This window comes from Chrysemys picta, chromosome 8 (assembly GCF_011386835.1).
Source record: "Chrysemys picta bellii isolate R12L10 chromosome 8, ASM1138683v2, whole genome shotgun sequence".
In the NCBI taxonomy this organism is placed as follows: Eukaryota; Metazoa; Chordata; order Testudines; family Emydidae; genus Chrysemys; species Chrysemys picta.
Genome location: NC_088798.1, coordinates 51,095,241 through 51,119,371, shown reverse-complemented (window position 1 = coordinate 51,119,371; position 24,131 = coordinate 51,095,241).

Genomic DNA, 24,131 nt, shown 5'->3' with positions numbered 1-24,131 from the left:
TGAATTTAGGAACCTGCTTTTCTTATCAGCACCGGTTCCCCAGTTTTACCCTTGTGCCTGCAATCTATCATGTCTCTAATAGGATTTACTTTTCTTGAATTATCCACTTTTATATACCAGCTTCTCACCATTTTTTTTAAAAAATCTTGTATTTATTTTTGTGGCTGTCTTTACTCATTAGAAGAGATGCAGCTCAAAACAATTCAAGCCTGGAACAGGAAATCTCATACACATTTGTCATGCATCAGACTGCCAAGCAGAGTTGTTTGAATTATTCATTGAGAATCATTTAACTGATCAATTTAGCCTTTTTTTTTCCTTTTATTTTCCTGTGTTCATGGATTATCCACAAACTGGTCGTGATTACTTACACATAATCACTGGTGAGAACAAATTGTTCATCAGATATACTGTGTGAAACATTTTAGAAAGAGGTTTCAAAATGGCTGCTGAGGTATCTCTAGTGCACATGTTCTTGTGAATATTTATTTGCGATAGTATTCAAGACATTTTTGCTGGTCTGAGAACATTCTAGCTAATACAAAGTAGTTCACCAGAATGTTTGCAGATAAATGAAGAAAAGAGGTTGTGAATATCAGAGTGCAGTGAGGCAGTGCGGCTCTCCGCCGCCCCGGAGCGGGACGAGCCCATCTGGAGACCGGAGTGGGGGCAGCTAGGGATCTCGGAGCCCGCCCCTGAGAGGGTCAGGCGGCGACCCGGAAGTATAAAGGCTCGCCCTCAGAGCTCACTAGAGGGCCAGACGCTGGGGAGGTCAGATGTCTCCAGCCTAGCCCACGACTGGGAAACCCCCACGGCCTAAGCTGCATGCCAGGACTGGCCTGACTTGCCCTGCGCTCGCTAACCAGAGGAGTTTCCGGACCTGCCCTGCGCCCACTACCTGGAGGAGGTGCCGGACCTGCCGCTTGCCTGCTACCCCGAGGAACCCATGGTGCTGGACCCCCCAGAGGACAACAACCTGACCCAGGTACTACCTGAGGGGGAGTCTGGAAGTAGCCCAGGGGCAGCCGACCCTAATCTGGATGCAGCACTGCCAGAGCCCATGTCAGTGTGTTGCGGCCAGGATCCCCACTGACTCAACAGTGGGTCTTCTGCTGCTGCTAGGGCCCCGGGCTGAGATGCAGTGGAGTGGGAGGGCCTGCGTCCCCTCTGCCACCTATCTCGTGGGTGGCAGACTCCCCCTCTCCCAGGCCTTGGAGGCTTGGGCCTACTGTTATTGCTCAGCCCTGCCTGAGGGCCTGAGCCCCTGATTCATTATTGCCCCACCCTGATCTAGGGCCTGGGCTTGATACTATTTGTACTATTACTGCTCAGCCCTGCCTGAGGGCCTGAGCCCCTGACTCATTGCTGCCCCGCCCTGACCCAGGGCCTGGGTTTACGGTGCTTATTCCGGTTACCGCAAGGGCCACCAGAAAAGACTCCCATGCCGGACTAATTTCCCCAAACCTCAGCAGTGTGCAGTGAGCCGGTGTGGCTCTCCGCCGCCCCGGAGAGGGTCAAGCCCTGGCCAGCACATCTACACAGATGTTAGTCATAGATGTTATTGGTAACAATAGTCACACATACTCTTAAAATATGGTCTTTGGCTTCAGCACTTGTTGCCTATTAATTGACAGGTGACACATAACTTGCTTGTTTTCACCAGCAAAGCGCTAAATGGTTTGCAAGCCACCTACTTCTGGGGACCTCTTCTTCCTCATTCCCAACAGTTATGATCAGAGTAGACTATAGAGTTAGAACACATATGGTCTAAACAGGGAGGAGTTCCTGACAAATTTTCTCTGAGGTGCCTTAGATTCTGGAATGCACTCCCCCCTTGGAATGAAATTGCCCTTCAGTAGGTTACAAATCCAACAGATTCCAAGATAACGGTTTTCTCAGGAGTTTGGGGTTGGGGAGATAAGGGACTCTAAGGTATGCAGGGGGATTTGTTGCCCCTCTTGCTCTGATTATGGGTCCAATTCAGCAAAACACTAACCACCTATTTAACTTTAAGCATTGGCTTTGCTGTATGGGCTGAAATTGAATGCTTAAAGCTAAGCATATGTTCAAGTGTTTTGCTGGACTGGAGGCTAGAGGAATCATCTTTCTTCAAATGAAAACAACACATGGAAAATGCTCCACCACAGCTTCTCGTGCTTTTGACAGTTCAAGTTTTTCCTGGCTTAGGTTTGTCATTGATTAGCCGCCTTGGTGACACACTTCTAGTCCATCATCATTGAAAGTGACCCCTAATTGAGCATGTCAGCCTGAATTAAAGAAATGTAGATAAAGGCATCATATCTAAATTAATTTCCTGACTTTGCACTTAGCCTTCTCTGCACTACCAATTACGAAAATGAAAGATAGTACACTTAGAAACAAAGGGACATGGTCAAGGTTTTAAGTGCCTTAAATTAAATAGGTTTTGACAGTTGTACCATTTGGTTGCACTTACATGTAGGGACAAATTCGGAGACTATGTGATGCAGTGTCCCCTAAATGGATGCAAATATAAGCCTTGATACTTCACCCATAGTGACTTCAGTGGGGCTCTTCATGAGCACTGCTCTGTGATGGCATGCAATGAAATGCCAGCTCATGAAGTACAAAATCAGGGTTAACGTACACCTCCCTTTAGCTGGTAGCAGCACCACACCAGCTGCCACCTCTGCAACCATATTCAGATAGTTCCTGCCAGCATCAGAAATAACATCTGTGGGATGTCTCATGAAAGGGCTCTTACTTGTTTGAGGAGAATGCACAGACAAATATATCAAACATTTCTCTATCTGTAGGTTTCTCCTGGCACAAGAGGCCTGCTCAAAGGTTTCTCCACAGGTTGTGGGTCACCCAGAAGATAGGTAGCCACCTTCCACTCCCACCGTGGGGCATGATTTTCCTGGCAGGCACCTATAGACAAAAAGTGTTGGAATTTGACCCGCAGGATTTTTCATTAAAATAGTCCTTTGGGCTGTGGTGTTAGAAGTAGCTGCCTAAAGCCACTGTGTAGTAGGGCCACTAAGGAGAATGTATAAAAGCTTATGTCTAGAAGGAAATGAAGATCATTTAACTATCCTCCCTCATACTTCTGCCTTGAGTCTCTGTCCAGTAGTAGATTTTATCATTAAGCCAATTAAAAATACATCTTATTTATTGTGTCCCACTGAAAATAAACAGGGACACTAATGGTACAACAGCACTTGGTGACCATGTGGCTCACACTATTATTATTTAAATAAGTGACCTCTGCAATAAAGGCTATTTGAAATCAAATTTTAAAAAAACAAATACAAAAAACCTATTGTCTCCATCCTGACGGTATGTGGGCTGAAAGAGACAGTTAGGAAGCTGTAGCAACTACTAATAATTATGATCAGCCTTGTCATTTTTTGTTAGTGACCAAAAGCGACATCAGCTGTTTAATTTAAAGAGGCATATGTTGTTTTTACCGTTATTCAGGGTAAGTGAAAAGCGGGGTCCCAGCACATGGTAGTGGTGATCAGGCAGAGACAGGATTTGAGAATGACAGAGTTATATGCTGAGTTGCCAATTTCTGATTCATCCTTTATTTTGTTTGTTTTTTGGTTATCTGTTCTTTGCCGTAACTCTTGTGCTTCCTTTCTCTCTCTCCTTTCCTATGGTGTGGCCTAGGAGGGTGTGACAGCAGGTATTTTATCCTTTATGAGATCTGGAACAAGGGCTCCTCTTCTGACTATGGAAGATCTAGTCTGTGGAACTTTGGGTCTCTGTAGCATTCTGGAGTGGAGCTGATTAGGTGAATGGGGGCAGATTTTGAGCATTTTGTTAAGAACCCAATAGCTATTGAAAGTCACAGGGGCCCTGATAAAACTTGAAAGACACTGAATATATGAATCATATCTATGTGTCCAAACAACACTCTTAGTGAGCCTGAAAGACCCCATTGACTCTCAGATCACATGGGATTCTTGATGCTTTTTTAAATTTGTTGCTGTGTCCATAGTGCTTTCTGCATAATTATCCCCTTTGAACTGGTCAGATCATTCTCTTTTCTTTCCTATATGGAAAACCTTGTGATTGGGGGACCAAAATGACACAAAATATGAACCTCCTGGTTAAATAACATTTACTGCATGCCCTCAAGGAGAATGTGTTTGTGGAACTATGTAGTGGAGAGGAGATTAGGCCACCCATATTATGGAGAGCCATACCCATCCACAAAGGCTGGTGCCATCCTATATACCCCTTTCCATTGTTGCCGTGTTTTCTCTCTCCAACCACAGAAGCATGGTTCCTACAGGAGCTGTGCTGCCAAAGGCTGAGTCTCCATGAGGCTGCACAATAGAATCTGCAGGGGGATATAGCAAGAGTTGATCTTGCTCTTTTTGTCTTCCATATTCTTGAATTGGGAAGGAGCCAAACACCAAACTATTTCATACTCTTTTGGTGAGGCAATATTCTAGAGAATGGTTTCATCTGGGGTGTCATAATGTGCCCAGATACACAGCTTTTGTGGGTACTGTTTCATTTTGGACTACAAAAAGCTGTGAATGGTTGTTGATTTTGACAGCCAGGGATTCTGTTGAAAGGAGAAATAGTAACAGGGACAAGGGAGACTTACATACCTCAAGCCAGATCAAAGTTGTCACAGTATATTCCATGAGACATGACAGATTGCATTGAGTATGGGTAGGAGATTTTTTATTCAAGTCATGGTGCCTTGAAAAGCCATTTTCCTAAAGGATTTCAGTATCTTGTTCCTATTTCACCCCATGAAAAGCTTTTTCATTTTCTCGGGAGAAGGTGTTTGTGACAGATGTGATGCTTTAGAAACATGGACTATTCAAAGACTATTATATTGAGATGTGACAGATGCTAGGGACACAAGGAATATTCAAACATTATTTATCAACATTATAACTGTTGAGTGTATCTTTGTGGGCTGGCTAGTAATTACATTATTGGTTTGATGGGTGATATAAAAGATGTTTACTGTAGGCACTAAAGTTGCTGGGAGGTAATTAATACAAATTCCTAATACAGGTAAAAACTCCATGGGAGGTTTGCCAGCTGGTGAAATAGCACATACTGGTTTAAACTGATTCAAAAGGCCTGGCAGACAAAGAACTCTAAACTATATAAACTGATATAGGGAGAGTGGCCATGTTCACTTGATCCAGAAATTGACATGAAACTAGGACTAAGGAAGGCAGAACCTGCTGAAAGGGCCTGAATTATTAGGGTCTCCATAGGGAATACTGGGAACAGCCTGGTAAAATAGACCTTCAGATAAGCTATCTGTTGTTTTTATTATATGGTTTCTCTGTAATGCTTTTTGTTCTGAATAAATAGTACTTTGCTTTATCCTGGCTGGCTGGTCATTGGTTAGCCCTTTCATTGCATCAGAGAACAAGACTTCAGGTACTGAAACAAATTCAGACCTGCTGAGATAATCACAATAAATTGCAGGATTCTTCAGCCTTAAACCCTGCTCTGGAGGGAGTGGATCACAGGATCCCCCCCCAAACAGTGATAGCTAGAGGCCTGAGACCTAAGTGAGGTACCCTCATGGAAGACAGGAAGAGTCAGAAGTGCAGTTACCCTGGGATCTGTGACAATGTTTAATTTATAATAGTTTAAAATTTTCTCAGTCATCTACCAACAATCATTTTTTAAGGTTAAAAAAAAGAGCAATGTAACGAAGTTATAAGTTACGCAGAGTAAATCAATATTTTAAAAACCTTACAACAAAATGGTGACCTGTCTTCCACAAGGGTGACTTTCTACAGAGCATGTCACACTACAGGCTCTTTTCTTTTGCCCCACTAAATGTGTTTAGAGCCAACACTTCATCAGGGAAAATCTTATAAATGTCAGCAGATAAGCAATCAAGATCTGGACTTTTCCCCAGAGAAAGGAAGACAATCATCTTTACCCCCTGTAGAAAGAAAGGCGTTTCCATAATCAGTCTGTCTTTCGGTTTCATTGTGAGTAACTAGAAACATTCAGAACATTTTGCATTGGCAGTGTTTACCTTTTGTTCATTTAGATTTAGCCTTACATGTTTCCTTACATTCAACTCTTCTATACCTGCTTTATTTTAAAGCTCAAGGGTGCAGCTGGAATATTAGTGGTAGATGAGGGTAGGCAAATGGAATTTGACAATGGGAGGATGGTTGCAAGTATCCAGAAGGGTAGGTAGGTTCTTGGATAGTGGAGAGTTGTGAAGCAATGGGAGGCGTTTAAGTGAAAGGGAACAGGTAGTCAGGGGAAGGAGTAGCTGGGAACTAGAGAAGCAGGACTGATGTGTGGATTGGGGGAACAGGAGTAGCAGAGTAGATATGAGCAGGAGTGGGAAGAAGGAGCAGGAGATGGGAGCAAGGCACATCAAAGCCAGTCAGAGAAATTGGGCTGGTGGCTGCAGAGGCTGGCAGCTGAAGAGAAAGAGGAACTGGAGCGGGAAGTGAGCAGTGGACTGCTTGAAAAGTGCCCAATGGCTGAACAACAGCTTTAGATATAGCCCAACTAAGAAAGGTAAGAAGCTCTAGTTCCACTGGCAGGAGCGAAAGAAGGAGCAACATGCTGGCCAGAAGAGAGGCATGGGAAGAGAAGACAGGTGGGGGAATATCTGAGTGATCATCTCTGTATGACCAAAGGATGGGACACTGAGAATCTTTGATTATAGAATCGCTTTGACAGAACACTGAAATGGCATGTCAGCATAAAGGAATAAACAGCGACCATAAAATAGTTGTTTGATACTGTCTGTACTATATATTACATCTGTGAAGTATTTTGAAATATATCCTTCATGCTAAATATTAGCCAAAGTACAGTTTCATTGTAAAGATACGATGGTGAGACACTGCAGTTAGAACATATTTCCAGTATATTACAGATCAGTGAATATAAAACAATAATTAATATTAACAGTTTTATCTTCACACAATATATTGTAAAGCATCCCAATGTGTTTTACAATCTGTGGACCTACATTTTTGAGAGAGACCCGTGATTCTGGGTGTCCAGCTTGAGATCTCTTTTCAGCACTTTCTAAAAAGCAGACTCAAACTGTCTCAAATTGGACATACTACTGAGGCACCCAAAATCACTAGTCACTTTTGAAAATCTAAATCATAGGCTATATATATTTAACTCACACTTCTTTCCAGGACTCCCCTTAAAATAAAATGCAATTTTGGACCATTATTAAGGGTAGACTTTATATGTACAAAAATCTCTTTACATACCACTGAAATGCAGTCAACCCTGGTGAGGTATGCAGTAGCTATTTAGCAATGAACAGCAACACTAAATAATAGTCTAGGACATAAAATGAAGTAGTATCCATTTAAAACTGGAGACATCATTACAACCTAGAAGACTTAAGCTTCTTATAATCATTTCTTTATCTGCCCAGCAATGTATTTTAAAATTTAATTTAAATGTACGTTGATAAGTGATGATCTTTCATTGAACTTAATCTATACAGACATTGACTGCCTTAGACTACATAGTTTTTGTTAATCATCTATTCTGCAAACTTCATTTGTTCTAGTTAATGTTACATCAAACAAAAAAGATTTTTCATTTTCTATTTCCTCTGCACTTGCACTCAAAATTGCTTGTATCAGCAGTTTATCTTCCCCCTGCCTTCCCCAAAGATATGGAGATAACTTAGAAGTTGCAACTTTGTGGTTTTTTCCACTTCAAGCATTTATATGCATAATAATTTTGTACAAGTATCTCAGTTTTTGATCGATGGTTAATGATTATTTTGTTTCATGCAATTACGTACCTTACAGCTTGAAACTTAGAAAACAATGGTTAAGGTTTCTTTTAATGGAAAATTTAGCTTGCATCAGTTATTTTGAAAGTCTTGATAAATAGTGGGCTGTTTTATGTAATTGTTTCATGATCCTAAAACTAGAATTGTTATTATTCAGAAATGTAGACCATTAGCCTGCCTCCTCCCCCTCCGCCCCTCTCCCGCCGCCTCCAAAAAAACAAGCTAGTTAACTTTTTGGAGAAAACAACCATATATCCAGAGGCACTTTTGCATATGAAAAAAATCTTTATTTTTGTCCCCAGATATGACCTGACATATAAGGACCTTTATGTTGAAATGAACTGTGTTTTCCAGGTGCCTTTCACCACACTAAATAGACACTGTATAGTGTATTTCATTTAAATATATATTGAAATGTGCACTTATTTAAATATTGAAATATGACCTTTTATTTAACACTTTTCATCTGAACATTTCTGTTCGATGTGAGCTTAAATTGCAAGGTGCTGAGCACTCTAACCCCAATCCAGCAAAGCACAACTTTAAGGATGCAATTTGTCTGAGTTGCATTATTTTATGAACCTTTGCTTTTTGATTTCCCATCTTTAAAGTTCAGCATGCACTTAAGTGCTTTTCTGGATCAGCACCAGAGTGTTTGACATCTTGCAGCACTAGGAACAGTATTTAAGGGCCCAATTCAAGGAAGTACTGATTGCCTTCTGTCAAATGCTGAGCATCCTCGACTTTCTTTGTAGGGTGCCAGGGACTTTAGAGGAACAGTGTTTTCCCTTACACTCTTCCCCTCCAGGAAGGAGGAAAAAACACAACTTGCTTATAATTTAAAAGCAAGAACAAATCAAAACAGGCAACTATAAAATATAAACAGCTGGGAATGCCATGTTAAAGTGACTCCAATGAAACAAGCAGACTCCAAAGAAGCCATATATACTGTTGTGTTTGTACCCTTCATAGCATGTTCTTTGTTGCCTATAAATGTTATGATAAAAACAGATGCACTGAGAATGTTTGGTTTGTAGTACTTTGCCTTCCCCTGTATTTTGATGACTATTTAATGACCTAATCGGTTTCTTTTCTTTATATGTTTAACACTATAACCCAACCGTTGTTTAACTCTGAAGACCAACTTGTTATCTGTAATATGATCAAACAAGCCAGATCCTCAGCTGGTGTAAACTAGCATAGCTCTTCGAAGTCATTGGAACTATTTTGATTTACACCAGCTCAGGATCTGCCTCATCTACGTACTCCTGTACAAAGCCTGCAGTTGAAAACTTCAACCTCTCACTGTTTAGGCGACTCTAATTCAAACCCAAATTTGACCATAGTGAGAGGAAATGCTGATTCATCAAGCTCTCCACTGCAGACCTCTGTGCAAGCTGATTTGTTTGGAGATGCTTATAAGGGCTATGGATTTTTCCTCCGCTGGTGTACTTTGTTTTATTATAAAACATTCTCTCAATGAGACCATCAATAACTCGTAATTTTCGGGCTTAGCCATCTTTCTTTGTATATTGGTTTACAAATACAAGCTTTGACTTTTGATTACTCTGTAATATACTCATAACCCTGTAAAGAATTTCCCAGGGTAGAGTGGTTGTTTGCATCACATTTGAGTGAAATGTTTAAATTAGTTTTGACATGCAGTTTAAGGTCATAAATCAATATGCCACTCCTGTAGCTACATGATGAAAGGAACTACCTACCACACCTGTTTACAAAATACTGTGTTACTCTAGGTACACTTTTAGCATCAAAATAATTCTTGGAAACAATTTTACAAAGATGAACTTTCTTGTACTAAACATTCTTCACATAACATTTTGAAAATCCCATTAAAATGGCTTTTAAATGACATGTCTTGTTCTGAGTATGGGGAATGTCATTTCTATAATCAGTTCAGTTATTAAATAGTAATTTTCTCTTTGCACTAATATTAACATGCTTTCATACCCTTTGCAAATCAAGTGCCAGGAACTTGTATTGACATAAGAAATTTTTGTTTTATTTATGGTGCATGTTTTTTTAGTAAAATAAGTATTAATCCTCAGAATACAGGAAATATAAAATATTGCCCCAGCTGCTTGTCTATACATTTTTTTGCCAGGAACAATATGCCACTGCACCAAATAGAGACCATCTTTATGTTTTGTGATTGTACAGCACATAGACTAATGGCATACTGATCCATGACTAGAAATCCCAGGCACGACATCATACAAAGAAGAAGTGGATTATCTGTAACTTCAAGTCTTTAAACCATGATTTGAGAACTTCAGTAACTCAGCCAGAGGTTAGGTGTCTATTATAAGACTGGGTGGGTGAGGTTCTCTGGCCTGCAATGTGCCAGAGGTCAGATTAGATGATCATGATGGTCACTTCTGACCTTAGAGTCTATGAGTAAAACACCAATTTCCTCAACCTGCGTATGATGCAAGTGTCAAACTATCATTCCAGATATAATATCCTAAATCTAACCAAGAAGAGTACCAAATACTCACAATAAAGTTATAATCCTGCCAGGTGCTGACTGAGTGTCTTATTGGAAGTGATAAAAATTCTCAACCAACATTGTACTCAGTACTTCGTGGAATTTGACACAAAGCATCCAAGAATTCCATTGATTTCAGTGTGAGTTGGATCATCCCCAAAGGAGGTGGAAGTGTTCAAAATGCCTTGGGGGTATAAGATCCTATTGCAAATGAAGAGGGTGACTTTTTCACTACACCAGAAGACATCAATCATTTTCAACATTCACACCTGGATTCATGCTCTCTTAGATGAGAAATGGTTGCTTCCCTTTTTAATGTTGCCCTTGCACCACAAAGAATGTATCCAGAGTCAAAAATAGCAGAAAATATCCCTTTGTTGTACTTCTCCTGAACTACAAATCACAAATGGTGTAAATCTCCAAGCAATCTCAGATATTCTTATCTTTATCCAGCATAGACCAGCACTTTGTACACAAGCTCTTTTCCATAAGTGGAGAATGGAGTAGAGGAGTTGTTCATGGAAGTCCAGAGGAAGAAACATAACTTTGCTTTTATACATCCCTAGAGTTTTCGTAAACTAAATAGAAAAAAGCCCCACATTTAAATATTGATGGACCCTTACCTGTCCATTTTTGGCACATGAAGTGTCTGCATGTAATTCAAAATGTATTGCATGTTCCTTCTGGTACAAATACTGAGCTTCTGCATTTCACACTTTTACTTGTCCTTTGCATAACAAACAAGTTTTTGCTTCATTTCTACATTTCTCTCAAATACACTGGATTTCCAACTCAAAATAGAAAAAATGAAGTTTGAGTAACTTCCTCTTAAATTAATATTTACAGACTTGTCCAAAACTTTCTAAAATGGAGATTATTACTATTAAACATTAAAAAAACCCAAAACAAATCAGAATATACAGAAGGAAAAACAAAACAGGAAAATGGCACCAGCACAGGAGTTATTGTAGGTCCCCAGTAAACTAGAACAGAAAGATCTCAATAGACAATAACCAAAAGTCCTTATTAGCAGCTTAACTGTATTCATCAAAGAAGAAATTAACAACAGTTTTTATGTTCAAGAGGAAAGTTCATGATGTTCATTTAATGAACGGTGAGAAGAAATAAATGATAGGGTTAATAGTGAGGCCATATGAAACATAAATGAAGAACCTGTAGTTAAGACACTAGACTAATACTTGAGATTTAATTCCTGGTTCTACCACACACTTTTTCGATGACTTCTCATGAGCCACTTGATCTGTGTCTCAGTTTCCCATCTGTAAAATTAGGATAATAATAATTCCTCTGACTCATTTTTTTCTGTCTTGCTTATTTTGATTGTAAACAATTGGGGACAGGGACTATCTCTTAGTTTATATATATATATATATATGTACAGCATCTAGCTAGCACTATGTGGTCCCAATCTCAATTGGGAACCCTATGCACTACTGTATCCTTATAAATGAATAATTACCTGACCAGTTTCAGTTGAAGGGCGTAGTGAGAAACCTTTTATGGATTTTGTTTCCTGTTGACTCACACACTGAATTTGTTTCGATTGATCAAGCCCTAAAACTCAAAGAAAAGCTCAGCTATAATGACTGTGTTTTACCTTGTTTGAGGTAAAACAAGTCAAAGCCATTGAATTCTAAATACTTTCCTTCTAAACTCAAGACATGGCCTGAGTTTTCTCAAAAATTGTTTGAAACACTCAATCTGTTTACTGACTAGCTTAGAACTGACATTTTGGTAGAACTCCGTTTTTGTGTCAGTTTCAAATTTGTCAAAAGGAGTCCTTCCAATCTCTAGTATGAAAGATAAAGAAATGTTTGAGAAACATCTGTGCACGTGACTCATTACATCATTAGCTGACATCATCTGGGTTAAGGGAATCCAACTGTGAAATAGACTCTCTCTCTCTCTGAGCTAACTCTATTCTTGTTGTAACATCTGTTAGACTAGTGAAGTTACACCAAAAATGATTTTGGTTTCACTCAAAATACTATGGGAACTGAAATAAATGCATATTTCATCCTGCATCTGGTAAGATGGTAAATCTGAATCTACAAGTATTCAGGTATATGGTCCAGTTGCCAACAGTATAACTACAGTTGCCAACAGTATAGCTGTTGGAGACTACCACTTTGGGAAGATATGGAACATACTTTTTGTTGCGTCTTTGACCCGCAGAATTCTACCCCTCCTAACTTCCAACTAGACCTGGTCAAAACATTTTCCATTCAAAAGTTTGTTGTTTATTTGGTTGATTTTTGATTTAAAAAATGGCTTTTCAAAACAATTGATCTTTTCATGAATTTAATTGAAATGAAAAAAATGGATCATTATGTTTCAAATAAAACAAAGTGGGTTTTTTGATTGTTTATGTTTTGTTGTGAAAGAAAAAAAATCACAGGAAAGTTAGAAAAACAAAACAAAAAAAAATAAAATTTTCCAAGGGAAAAAGAAATTCCTCTTTGGACTATTCTGTTTCCAATTCCATGCAAAATCCTCCTAGACCAGGGTGGGCAACCTTTTTGGACCAAGGGCCACATCTGGGTATAGAAATTGTATGGTGGGCCATGAATACTCACAAAATTGGGGTTGGGCGAGGGGGGATGGCTCAGGGTGCAGTCTCTGGGTGGCACTTACCTCAAGTGGCTCCCAGAAGCAGCAACATGTCCCTCCTCCAGCTCCCACGCAGAGGCTGGGTGGTTCTGCTGCGTGCTGCCATGTTCACAAGTGCCGCCCCTGCAGCTCCCATTGGCCATGGTTCCCAGCCAATGGGAGCTGCAGGGGTGGTGCTTGGGGCGGGGGCAGCGTGTGAAGCGGAGTCCCCTGGCTGCCTCTACACATAGGAGCCAGAGGGCGACCATGCTGCTGTTTCCAAGAGCTGCACAGAGCGCTCCCGACCCTGCTCCCTGGCTGGAGCGCCAGAGTGGGGCAAGACCCAGACCCCGCTCCCCAGCGGAAGCTTGAGGGCCGGATTAAAATGACTGGTGGGCCAGATCCAGCCTGTGGGCCGTAGTTTGCCCATCCCTGTCCTAACTATAGTATGTGTAGGACTGGTTGTGTATGGGAACTTGGTGATCCATCCAGTCACTTGAGAACAAAGTCTTAACAAGACACACAATAGAAGCTGCTGCCTTGACTACAGTCCCTTTCAGTGTAAAATTTAGTTATTACAACTGGTGCCTCACTAATTTTCATCCTGTCTGGTATTATATAGTGCATTATATAAACCAAAATTTGTATTTGTCTGAAACAGTTAACAATGCTGAACCTGATGTTCAGGAGTGCTGAGCACCCACAACTCCACCTGAAATCAATGAGAACAGCAGGTGCTCAGAACCTCATGATATCAAGCCCTTGATGACTAACCTAATAAATTAATGTTTTGAGATACTTAAAAATTGCATTAAAATAATTTCTGGGATAACTTCCTTCAAACGTTGCCAACCAGGGCCTATTAAAAGTAATTAATAATTTTGTAGTTTATCCTATGCAGTGTTCTCTTGTCACTAAAACTGTTGATAAAGAGTAATCAATATACCGTAGCTGGGTTTTGCTTTTGTGAACAGTCCCATGAGCTAAGTGAGTAGCTGTCTTGTATCTTGAAAGATATTCACACAGGGACATTATATCTAACACAATTAGTTGCCCAAATACAGTAAAATGTGTAGAGCATCGTTCAGAAATAAATTATGTATGTATTACTCCAAAGAACATTGGTAATTTATGAATTTCTATTAAACCTGTTTCACTCAATTTTTATTAAACTTGAGAGCTGTGACCTACCTAGAGATTTCCAGTTTAATTAGCTTAATTTAAGACTGGAAACAGTGAGAGTGGGAATGGGATATATGCAAATTTGTTAATACAAATTTAAATTAGAGTAAAATGAATATGGAAGTGGGTTTTTTTTAGTGCATTGTATCATTTACCCTGCTATAGCTAAAGTAATGTCACTATTCTATTTATATAACCACTTGTTTCAAGGGGTTGCTTTTGTAACAACAATGCACTTTTACTACATGGCATTATGAAAGTCCTCAGACTGATGCATCACCATTGTTATGTTAGTGTGACTCTGCAGTGTTTATCAACAGGTGCGTTCATGTCCTCCACCCATACATGGATGTCCACTCATGCATGTTCTCCTCACACAGAAGATGATGATTCTCATTCCTCAGCATCATCCTCAGTCTTGTATCCACAGAGACTCCTCCATGGGTGAATGAATCAATGTATAATGAGGGGGTAGGTTCAGGAATGTGGAGTCAAAGGGAGGTGCATCATCCCCCCACAAACCAATGGGAATCCAAAGGACAGTTAATGCTATCTGAGGCTGTATTAACTTTCCCCTTGATGCTGGGGAACCTCCATCTAAGAGAGATTCCACAGGAAGCCTTGGAAAAGACAATCTCTAGCTACCTCACTGTATCATTAGGAAGTTGGAGTGGAGACCAGGGCACTACTGCCATGAGTCTCCAGTGGATTGCATTAATTCTGCAGCACTTAGAGATGGTCTTATGGTAAAGCACTTGCCTCAGATGCAGGAGATCTGGATTCTATTCCTGTCTGCTTTAGACTGCCTGTGTGATCTTGGGCAAATAATTTATTCTTTCTGTGCGTTAGCTCCCCATGTGTAAAGTGGGGATAATACTACCTCGCCTCACAGGGGTATTGTGTGACTAAATTAATTAATGTTGATGAAGTGCTGAATTACTGCAGTTGTGGGGGAAATAACGAAAAAGCCTTCAGATGAAATAAACTTCACCTTTCAATCTAAAATGAAAATGAGCAGTTATGATCATTTGCATTGGTATTATGTTAGTCCATGCCATAGAACAAATGGAAATTTGAAGAAGCAATAATCTCTTCTATTTAAAAAGTAAAACAAAACATAATTTGAACAACTCCTGAAGGTAAAAACAAAACAAAAAAATGTGTAACCATGTTATATAGATTGTTTCTGTAAATGTCATGTGAGAATCAAAGTAAAATACTGATATGCAAAATCTTGCATTCAAATATCATCCTCAAGGCCTTGATCCTGAAACTGAATTCACATTTCATCAGGGCCTAAATTGAAGCTGTCAAATAGTTTTGGTTGAATGTAGTTCATGTTTTATTACTTTTCATTATTTGTAACACCCTATTAACAGCAAGAAGCTTAAAAATACACTTAAAATAATATTGATTTTTGTCTTTTTCCACTTGGAAAGCATTCTCCCCCAACTGAATTTCTAATGAAATTGAAATCAATAACATTCTGTTTACTTCTTTGTGTGGGCATCAGCTTTCAGCCTTGTCACTGACTATGAACCCGATAGGATACATTGTAGCTATAATGAAAAATATTGAAAGTGCTGGAGCTATACCAAGCATACAATGGTGCAATCTTCTCCCTTCGTGCACATCTCCTCCCCCACCCCAAAAGAAAACACAACTGTGTAAACTGGTGTGACTGTGACATATTTTTTCCATCAGAGCTTTAACATTCTTTCAATGGTAGGGGATAATGGAAAAGTATGAACCTTCAGCTGAATCAAACAAAAATGAACAGAAACTCATAAAAAGCAAAACAATTCAATGGGAGTATAGATCTAATTATCTATTTGAGGATTTGCTAGTAGATGTAGTTCAGAGGAAGGAAGTAACATGCTTTCTATATCTTTGGGTACCCATATTTCCCTGCTTTTTCTGTGTGTTTTTGAGATTATATATTCCAGAGTTTTCGTTTATCAAGCCAAGTTAAAAAAAAACAGTTTGTGATATTTTGCCATCAATGGACAACATTTTAGTTGAACTGAGAATGTTAGGTATATTGAAATTCATGTTCTGACACAGCATTGGGGAAAAATGACATCTATGAGAAGAAATGTTTGAAATTAACACAATAAATCTGACCCTACCAAAATAAACATCTAGGACTATAAAGAGTCAATTACATTTAAGAAAAAATACGTATGTGTAGATCATTATTTTATATTAATATTCACTTTTTAATGGGGACTTCCTTTTTCAAAGCCAGATTGTCCCCTGAATGGATTATTTCTGCATATGTAACAGGATGCTCCATAAGTTTTGACTCAAAGTTCTTGATTAACTGTTTACTCTGTGAGGGGAGAGATTTTTTGCAGTTCCTGGGAGCTTTACCCAAGGTCAGATTCACACACACAGTGGCCACTCTATGCTATCACACTGCTTTCCAGCCGCACAGTTTGCCCTGAGCTCTATTGCGACAATGGTTCTGGAGGAACCCTGTTGAATCTACCTGGTAGGAGTGGAGCATAATATTGTTCTGAACAGCTGCCCTATCCCCCTCCCAGTTCTTTCCTCTCCAGACCAAACCCTCAGTCTGAGATCTGGAGATCGATTTCTGCAGTGCATCTACTGACAGATTTTAGGCAGAGAAGGGGGAGCATGCCACAGAGGTAGCATTGCTCCTCCAAGCTCCTTTAGTCTGGATCTACTACTGTTTGGTCAATACCTGTCATTGAAATGGAGGGGATAATTTGGGTTTCTAGAAAATAGACTGGACTGGACCACTAGTATTATAGGGCTTTGTGAATTTTGAACCATTTGGTGTAGATCTCACTGGACTGGGAGTCAGGAGACCTAATTCTATGGACAGTGCTACCAGTTCATTTAGGCTTCCTCTCCCTCCTGTTGCCTGTATTTACACTGTAAGCCCTTGAGGACAGGGATTCTCTCTTACTATGACTTTGTACAATGCCTAGCAAAATGCAGCCCCAATCCAGTGCTACTCTAATTCAAATAATGGTAATAAATAGCAGTGGAACTATTTGTTGACATTTTCCCATCAATATAAAAAACAAACAAACCTTCATTATGGAGTTTATTTCAAGCCACGGATAAAACAATTGTAAATTCATGTATTTTTCCCCAGGGGACCATTGGTGTTTCCATCCAGACTATTGTATAGAGCAAATTAGCTAGCAAAGAATGTCCTCTCTAGAGATTAACAAAATCTTCATAACACACTAGTTAACTGTAATCCCAATTTCCTGTACACGATTCAGTTTTATGGAGCTAAGCCATTTAATTAGATGCTTTATTTACAATTATTCACAAAATGGCACACAGTTTCCAAGTATTCTATTCTTGTACAGACTAACTACTGTGACAAACCACTAGTTATTAAAACTCTAGAGGCATTTCAATCCCTTCCCAAACATCATAATGGGGCCCAATCTTCCTTCCATTGAAGCTAATGGCAAAATGCTCATGTGGATTAAAATATCTTCTTTTTTGCCACTTCCTCATTCTGAGTCTGACTTTAATAGTCTTCTTCCAAAACTCATGATCATACAGGCTGTGACACAGATTGGTCTCTGAGGCCTGCTGATAAGTAGTATACAAAGAGTCTTTTGTCTTCCCCTGGATTGTCTTTCATCCAAAATCATTGCAAGAGCTATCCTACTGATATAGCTGTCTGGTCTCTGCTGCATAAGCACATACAAACATAGCCTAGACTTCCTCAACTTGTCTTCAGTAGGAGCAACCCATATTAGGCCCTTAATACCTTGTTTAATTTCCTATAATGTAGTGTACAACTATTTGACCATTTCAACATCTTCATTCCCATGGTGGAGACCATACTGTTTTCCTTTCTTATGGCTGGCCAAGTCTCTGTTCTGTATATTAAGAGAGTCAAATTAAAGTTGTATACACTCTACCTTTTAACTTTATTGCCATCTTTTTGTTACAGAGAATCAGAGTTAGCTTCCGCCCTTTGTACCATGCAGCTTTAGTATGAGGCTGGGCATTACTCAGGATGACACCATCATCTGCATCCATTGATCCTAGGTACTTAAATTCTTTCACTCTAAGCTTTCTGACTGCAATATCTTTTATGGTGAGTCCTCCTCCTTCAGTTGTCATAGCCTCAGCCTTAACAGTCACTCTCAGTCCAGCCTCATGTGGATGAAAATATGTGGTTGAATTGATATTTGACTGAGCTGAAAACACATGACCAGTCTTTCCTTGTTACAGCAGGACAATTGTTTTGTTCATAAGAATGGGCATGAAGATAAACAATCTAGTAAATATTTATTTTGTTTAATATTAAATGTTAATATGTCATTAGCTAATGAAGTCTGAGTAGCCAACTGTCCACTTTCTTCCTAGTTTTCTCCCGTCCCCGCTTTTCTTCTGTGCCATTTGACAAAACTTTTGCCATTTCTCACTTGTTTAACAATGGATAAGTACAAGGACCAATGGAGAGCCCATTGAAGTAAAAGTCTTTCTGTTGTCTTTAATGAGGTTTGAACTGAGTATAACACTCCCTTATTTTACACTGGCTTGTATCTTGAATAATCATTCACACCCATGTAAACTTAGTATAAACTTTAATATTTCACATTCACTTTTCACATGTGTAAATGATTACACAAAATACAGGCAATGGGAAATCAGAACATTGGGGTCAAATAAAAGCCAATGGGCCATCATATATCTGAAACATTCATGCAATATGATAATTTCTATTTTTTTCTAGTTTTATAGTAACATTCTTCATCAAACCTATTATATCTCTTGTAACTGGGCTTACTCACCACTGTAGCGCCTCCTGCTGGCTGTCCTGGGGATTAGCTCTGTTCACCAATGTGCCCTCCTCCGATGGTGTCTCACCACCCTCACTTTTGTTCTAGGACCCTGACCTTTCCAAGGTCCGCGGCCTCCTCTTCAGTAACGCAGCCCTCCGGTGGTGCCACATACAGTGTTCCACTCTTCTGGGGGACCGGTAGTCCACTGTTCAGCCACTTCCTTTAGTGGCTACTGCAGTGTATTGTCTGGTCACTTCCTTGTGGCCCCAGCATTTTCTTTACCCTTGCCTCAGGACCTCTGCATGCAAATCCCAGCAGCCATCTAGGAGCTGTCTCTCACTCCCCCAGTCCCTGCTAGTATCACTGCTCTGTCCAGGTTGCTGGCAGTTCTCTCAGCCCTTCAGAGACACAGTCCTTCCTCTCTGGGCTCCCAGCAGAGAACTGCCCTCCTCTGGAATCTCTTTTTCAGTGTCCTTGCTGCCCTCAGGTATAACAATCAATCTGCCCAGCCACCAGCCTCCTGGCCTCGGTGCCTGGCTTCTCTTCACACTCTGTGGCTTCTATTAAACTCTCTCCACAGGAGCTTTACTAGGTCCTGCTGTTGCTTACCCCACTTCACCAAATAAGTCTGGAGATACCACTGTGCCTCCCATTGCTTCTGTTGGTTCTCCAGGATTTCCTGCAGCAGGGTCTCGAGCCTTCCCTGCTGTTTGTCAGTCCCTTTCTGCCAGGGTACTGACACTAGAGTCTTGCCTGGTGCAATATCTCCACAAAGAAGACCTCTGCATACTTCGGATCCATCATCCCCACCTCCAATATCTCTCCTTTAATCTCTCAAACTCCCTTGTGCCTGGGCAATTGTCCCCACTGTCCCCTCCTCCCCTTATCTCAGAGGTGACCGTATGCCTGCATTCTCCACCACATGTAACAGGGTTCACTCACCACTGTGGTGCTTCCTGCTGGCTGTCCTGGGGATTAGCTCTGTTTGTCAATGAACCCTCCTCTGGTGGTGCCTTGCTGCCATCACTTTTGTTCCAGGACCCGCACCTTTCAAAGGCCCATGGTGTCCTCTTCTGCGACCCAGTCCTCTGGCCATGACGCACATGATGCTCCCCATTTCCAGGGGACCCACAGTCTGCTGTTCAGCCACTTCCCTTAGTGGCTACTGCAGCATATTGTCTGGCCACTTCCTTGTGGCTCCAGCATCATCTTTGCCTTGCCTCAGGGCCTCTGCCTGCAAACCCCAGCTGTCTCTTACTCCCCCGGTCCCTGTTAGTATCACTGCTCTGTCCAGGTTGCTGGTAGTTCTCTCAGCCATTCAGAGACACAGTCCTTCCTCCCTGGGCTCCCAGCAGAGAACTACCCTCCTCTGCCCTGCAGTTCCCTTTTTATATGGGCCTGCTTGACCCTTATTGGCTGCTTCCTTTAGCCCTTCTCTGATTGGCTGCCTCTTGCTCAGCCTCCTCTAGGACTTTATTAATCCCTGAGAGCCCAGTGTGGGGCAGGCACCCCATCGCAACTCTATATTATCCCCCTGCCACTAAACACATATGAATTCAAAAAATCCACAGTATTAAGTAAACAAAAAGATTTCTCTTATGTACAAGAAGCATTCATTGTCTTCCATAGGTTTTCCATACCATTTTACTCTTGATTTTTAAAGCTGTCATTGACTAAGCCGAATCACCTCCTTTGCACTTTATGCAATATCTCATCTAAAATTCACAGCAAAATATGCACTTATCTAAATATCTTTTCTACAGCAGTATCAACCCATGTACTCTGTATATACATGAATCACTTTCAAGACTATGAACACCAAGTCAGTCTGGAGGAGAGGAAATTATGTAACAAATTTTGATATAAAGATGTCCGAGTGTATGTCTACCAATATAAGTTTTGTCCTAATATTTCTTTCATTCATTTAAAACCATGTATTTACATTTCAGAGGGTTATTTATAGTATGTTCACTATCCTGGCTACATTTAGGAACACATATATAATTTCCAGGGTGGTATACTTGAAGTTGTACATGTGTACAGATTCAGAGGTAAACATGTTGGTTCACAAGTATGGAATACAGCAAGGTTACCTATCCAGATTATGGAATTCAGTTTTCATAGGTGTGACACTGAGCCAGAAAGGGTTAAGCAACTAGCAGGCTAAATGACCCAAATTCAACCTTTGAAGGATTATTAGAAAAGTATATAAATGGTAACATTGCTCTGCAGCCAAAATGCTTCTGAAATAAATGTAGTCAAACTTTACTAATTCTGGGTCACTGAGAACGAAAATGATGCTTAAAATTGTTGATTGGCTCTAGTTTTCAAGATATGCTATTGGGTCTGTATATACGACCCTTGACTTGGGAATGGCGGAGGATAAGTGAGTTATAAAGGGAAGGGATCTCAATTTAAACCAGAAATGACTAAAATACATCTTTGACTGGATCTATGAATAAATCTATGACTGGGTTTGGACAGTACTTGCTTTTTAGGCAAAACAATGAATGATGCAATCTGAAGCTGGTATTGCGTCATACATGAGATGAATTGCATCATGTTATTCCTAGAAGTCATGGATGATGCAATCATAACGAAGCTTACATCACTCTGCTGAACAAATTGCCCTATATCAGCTCTAGAAATCATACAGTGTCATGCTCTCTTATTTGTCAGTGTTTGATTTTGCAAAGGGACACATTTCTGTTTAGCCAAAGTGAGCAGAGATGCCTCGTACTTGTGTGAACAGTGCAGATAACTTCTGCTATGTTTGTGGTGAAGTGACTTTTGCATCACAAAAAGCACTGTATAACCACTATGGTTAAGAAAGCCTATCACCTTTATTTTGGTTGCAAAATTGGAGATCAGGACAAGAGGTGGGCCCCACACATATGCTGCAACACTTGTGCAACAAATCTTCACCAGTGGTTGAACAGGAAAAGGAAATCTATGCCTTTTGCAGTGCCAATGATTTGGAGAGAGCCAACAGATCATACCAGCAATTGTTACTTCTGCATGGTGCCTCCAGTTGGGAAAGGTGTGTCAAAGAAGAAAAAGTGGACTGTGCATTATCCAAACATTCCATCAGCTATACGCCCAGTACCCCACGGAGAAGGACTGCCGGTTCCTGATGCACCAGAATCATTCTCACTTGAGTCAGATGAGGAAGAGGAAGAGGATGAAACTTCTGGTCCTGAACCATCAATGTCACAGGACCCACATTTTCTCCCATCCTCCTCCTCTGAACCATACCTCATAACACAAGGTGAACTGAATGACCTTGTCAGGGATTTGGAATTACCCAAGAGTAAGGCAGAGCTGTTGGGCTCCAGACTACAGCAGTGGAATCTCCTGGCAGGTGATGTTAGGGTTTCCATATTCCATGACCATCAAAAGGATCTTGTCCCATTCTTCTTCATGGAAGGTGATCTTGTAGCTTGCAACAACATCGATGGTGTGATGGCAGTCCTCAACTTCGTTCACGATCCAGATGAGTGGAGACTGTTCATTGATTCATCCAAGATGAGTCTTAAAGCTGTTTTACTGCATAATGGCAATGTTTTTCCATCAATTCCAGTTGGTCATGCAGTCCATATGAAGGAAACCTATGACAACATGAAACAACTTTTGAGGTGCATAAACTATGACCAACATCAGTGGCAGCTTTGTGGCGATTTGAAGGTTGTTGCTCTCTTGCTTGGTCTGCAGCCTGGATACACAAAGTACTGCTGTTTTCTCTGCGAATGGGATAGTCGTGCAAGAGATTCCCACTACATCAAGAAAGACTGGCCACTCCGACAGTCATTGTAGCCTGGGAGGAAAAGTGTTCAGCATCCACCACTTGTTGAATCAAGAAAGATTTTGTTACCACCCTTACCCATCAAGCTGGGTCTGATGAAGAACTTTTTCAAGGCCATTGACAAAGCACAAGCAGCTTTCAACTACCTCCATGGAAAATTTCCAAGGTTAAGTGAAGCTAAGATAAAGGAAGGTGTCTTTGTTGGTCCTCAGATTCGTAAACTTCGTCGAGATGATGCATTTGACCATGCACTGCGTGACAAGGAAAAGATGGCATGGAAAGCCTTCCAGTTAGTGGCTATAAATTTTCTCGGAAACAACAAGGCAGACAACTACAGGTTGTTGGTGGAAAACCTCCTCATGGCATACAAAAGCCTTGGTTGCAACATGTCACTAAAGATAAAAAATTTTGCACTCTCATCTAGATTTTTTTCCACCGAACTGCGGAGCAATGAGCGACGAGCACGGCGAGCGATTTCACCAGGACATTGCAACAATGGAGAAACGCTATCAGGGCAAATGGAGCCCATCAATGCTTGCAGACGATTGCTGGACAGTGACAAGAGATGCTCCATTTAATGAATACAAGAGACAAGCCAAGAAGCGCCGAGTAGACACTGAATAGGACTAAACTATGTACATAATAGTTTTTTGCCTTTTGTTTCATAATAAATTTTATTTATATAACCCTTTTGCTGATTTTTAAAGTGTTACATAAACAGGACAGGTGAAATATTATCATGTAAAGCAACCATAAACACATGAAAAGACCTAAGTTTACAATTTATGATTAAAACTCTACTATCTACATAATATATATAGACATAAAATGTAAACACTTAAATATCTTAGAAACAGTAGCCAATCAGTTGTTTTAATTGTCATATTTGAATTCAGCACATCAAAATACATAATAAATAGCACATTTTATCTCTGAAGCAGACGACTTCTCAAAAATTGTAGACCAGTGTTATCTGTGTATACATAGAAAATAGGAGGTTTTACTTCAAAGCCACTATTCTTTACCCAAGGAATACCTGCTGTCAAGAGGCTATCGACAGCCTGCCAGAGATCTATAAAAGTACTGTGGGGCCCTGATCCTGTTTTCTTAGATCTGCTTGAGTTTGGTCAGGGGAAGCTTGCGTCACAAGATTGAGGTCTCCAGCTCTAGTCTGGATTACCCTGCTAATTCTCATGAAAGACTTCGAACAATCTCTATATATGAACTGCCTATTTGGACTATAACTTATGGAATTGATTCTGAAGGAACTTTTTGCAACTCAGCAGCTCACCATCTCTACTATGAAACTGACCTAAGAACTGTATTCATATCTGTATGCATAATGATCTTTTCACCAATACGCTCTCTCTTTTCATTTTTAATAGAACTTAGTTTAATTAATAAGAATTATCTGTGTGTGTGTAACTGGGGAAGATCCGAACTATTCATTGACCTAATGGGTAATGTGTCTGA